Below are 3771 nucleotides of genomic sequence, written 5' to 3' on the forward strand. Positions count from 1 at the left end.
AGAGCTGCAAACAGGCAAGAGTCACTGTTAAACCTCTCAACATGCACCGCAACATACATCAGCTTCATCTCCAGTTGGCTCAAGAGACTTGGAAGAAAGAGGGTTATCATCAAACACTCCCCGGACAGGTACAGCACGGGGTTAGATACAGAGTAAAGCTCCCTCTACACTGTCCCCATCAAACACTCCCAGGACAGGTACAGCACGGGGTTAGATACAGAGTAAAGCTCCCTCTACACTGTCCCCCATCAAACACTCCCAGGACAGGTGCAGCACGGGGTTAGATACAGAGTAAAGCTCCCTCTACACTGTCCCCATCAAACACTCCCAGGACAGATACAGCATGGGGTTAGATACAGAGTAAAGCTCCCTCTGCACTGTCCCCCATCAAACACTCCCAGGACAGGTACAGCACGGGGTTAGATACAGAGTAAAGCTCCCTCTACACTGTCCCCCAACAAACACTCCCAGGACAGGTACAGCACGGGGTTAGATACAGAGTAAAGCTCCCTCTACACTGTCCCCCATCAAACACTCCCCGGACAGGTACAGCATGGGGTTAGATACAGAGTAAAGCTCCCTCTACACTGTCCCCCATCAAACACTCCCAGGACAGGTGCAGCACGGGGTTAGATACAGAGTAAAGCTCCCTCTACACTGTCCCCATCAAACACTCCCAGGACAGATACAGCATGGGGTTAGATACAGAGTAAAGCTCCCTCTGCACTGTCCCCCATCAAACACTCCCAGGACAGGTACAGCACGGGGTTAGATACAGAGTAAAGCTCCCTCTACACTGTCCCCCATCAAACACTCCCAGGACAGGTACAGCACGGGGTTAGATACAGAGTAAAGCTCCCTCTACACTGCCCCCCATCAAACACTCCCAGGACTGGTACAGCACGGGGTTAGATACAGAGTAAAGCTCCCTCTACACTGTCCCCCATAAAACACTCCCAGGACAGGTGCAGCACGGGGTTAGATACAGAGTAAAGCTCACTCTACACTGTCCCCATCAAACACTCCCAGGACAGATACAGCATGGGGTTAGATACAGAGTAAAGCTCCCTCTGCACTGTCCCCCATCAAACACTCCCAGGACAGGTACAGCACGGGGTTAGATACAGAGTAAAGCTCCCTCTACACTGTCCCCATCAAACACTCCCAGGACAGGTACAGCACGGGGTTAGATACAGAGTAAAGCTCCCTCGACACTGTCCCCCATCAAACACTCCCAGGACAGGTACAGCATGGGGTTAGATACAGAGTAAAGCTCCCTCTACACTGTCCCCATCAAACACTCCCAGGACAGGTACAGCATGGGGTTAGATACAGAGTAAAGCTCCCTCTACACTGTCCCCCATCAAACACTCCCAGGACAGGTGCAGCACGGGGTTAGATACAGAGTAAAGCTCCCTCTACACTGTCCCCCATCAAACACTCCCAGGACAGGTACAGCACGGGGTTAGATACAGCGTAAAGCTCCCTCTACACTGTCCCCCATCAAACACTCCCAGGACAGGTACAGCACGGGGTTAGATACAGAGTAAAGCTCCCTCTACACTGTCCCCCATCAAACACTCCCAGGACAGGTACAGCACGGGGTTAGATACAGAGTAAAACTCCCTCTACACGGCCCCATCCAACACTCCCAGGACAGGTACAGCACGGGGTTAGATACAGAGTAAAGCTCCCTCTACACTGTCCCCATCAAACACTCCCAGGACAGGTACAGCACGGGGTTAGATACAGAGTAAAGCTCCCTCTACACTGTCCCCCATCAAACACTCCCAGGACAGGTCCAGCACGGGGTTAGATACAGAGTAAAGCTCCCTCTACACTGTCCCCATCAAACACTCCCAGGACAGGTCCAGCACGGGGTTAGATACAGAGTAAAGCTCCCTCTACACTGTCCCCCATCAAACACTCCCAGGACAGGTACAGCACGGGGTTAGATACAGAGTAAAGCTCCCTCTACACTGTCCCCCATCAAACACTCCCAGGACAGGGACAGCACGGGGTTAGATACAGAGTAAAGCTCCCTCTGCACTGTCCCCATCAAACACTCCCAGGACAGGTACAGCACGGGGTTAGATACAGAGTAAAGCTCCCTCTACACTGTCCCCCATCAAACACTCCCAGGACAGGTACAACATGGGGTTAGATACAGAGTAAAGTTCCCTCTACACTGTCCCCATCCAACACTCCCAGGACAGGTCCAGCACGGGGTTAGATACAGAGTAAAGCTCCCTCTACACTGTCCCCCATCAAACACTCCCAGGACAACAGGTACAGCACGGGGTTAGATACAGAGTAAAGCTCCCTCTACACTGTCCCCCATCAAACACTCCCAGGACAGGTACAGCACGGGGTTAGATACAGAGTAAAGCTCCCTCTACACTGTCCCCATCAAACACTCCCAGGACAGGTACAGCACGGGGTTAGATACAGAGTAAAGCTCCCTCTACACTGTCCCCCATCAAACACTCCCAGGACAGGTACAGCACGGGGTTAGATACAGAGTAAAGCTCCCCTCTACACTGTCCCCATCAAACACTCCCAGGACAGGTACAGCACGGGGTTAGATACAGAGTAAAGCTCCCTCTACACTGTCCCCATCAAACACTCCCAGGACAGGTACAGCACGGGGTTAGATACAGAGTAAAGCTCCCTCTACACTGTCCCCATCAAACACTCCCAGGACAGGTACGGCACGGGGTTAGATACAGAGTAAAGCTCCCTCTGCACTGTCCCCATCAAACACTCCCAGGACAGGTACAGCACGGGGTTAGATACAGAGTAAAGCTCCCTCTACACTGTCCCCATCAAACACTCCCAGGACAGGTACAGCACGGGGTGAGATACAGAGTAAAGCTCCCTCTACACTGTCCCCATCAAACACTCCCAGGACAGGTACAGCACGGGGTTAGATACAGAGTAAAGCTCCCTCTACACTGTCCCCCATCAAACACTCCCAGGACAGGTACAGCACGGGGTTAGATACAGAGTAAAGCTCCCTCTACACTGTCCCCCATCAAACACTCCCAGGACAGGTACAGCACGGGGTTAGATACAGAGTAAAGCTCCCTCTACACTGTCCCCCATCAAACACTCCCAGGACAGGTACAGCACGGGGTTAGATACAGAGTAAAGCTCCCTCTACACTGTCCCCCATCAAACACCCCCAGGACAGGTACAGCACGGGGTTAGATACAGAGTAAAGCTCCCTCTACACTGTCCCCCATCAAACACTCCCAGGACAGGTACAGCACGGGGTTAGATACAGAGTAAAGCTCCCTCTACACTGTCCCCATCAAACACTCCCAGGACAGGTACAGCACGGGGTTAGATACAGAGTAAAGCTCCCTCTACACTGTCCCCATCAAACACTCCCAGGACAGGTACAGCACGGGGTTAGATACAGAGTAAAGCTCCCTCTACACTGTCCCCCATCAAACACCCCCAGGACAGGTACAGCACGGGGTTAGATACAGAGTAAAGCTCCCTCTACACTGTCCCCCATCAAACACCCCCAGGACAGGTACAGCACGGGGTTAGATACAGAGTAAAGCTCCCTCTACACTGTCCCCATCAAACACTCCCAGGACAGGTACAGCACGGGGTTAGATACAGAGTAAAGCTCCCTCTACACTGTCCCCCATCAAACACCCCCAGGACATGTACAGCACGGGGTTAGATACAGAGTAAAGCTCCCTCTACACTGTCCCCATCAAACACTCCCAGGACAGGTACAGCACGGGGTTAGATACA

This window comes from Mustelus asterias, unplaced genomic scaffold (genome assembly GCF_964213995.1).
Source record: "Mustelus asterias unplaced genomic scaffold, sMusAst1.hap1.1 HAP1_SCAFFOLD_3188, whole genome shotgun sequence".
Classification (NCBI taxonomy): domain Eukaryota; kingdom Metazoa; phylum Chordata; class Chondrichthyes; order Carcharhiniformes; family Triakidae; genus Mustelus; species Mustelus asterias.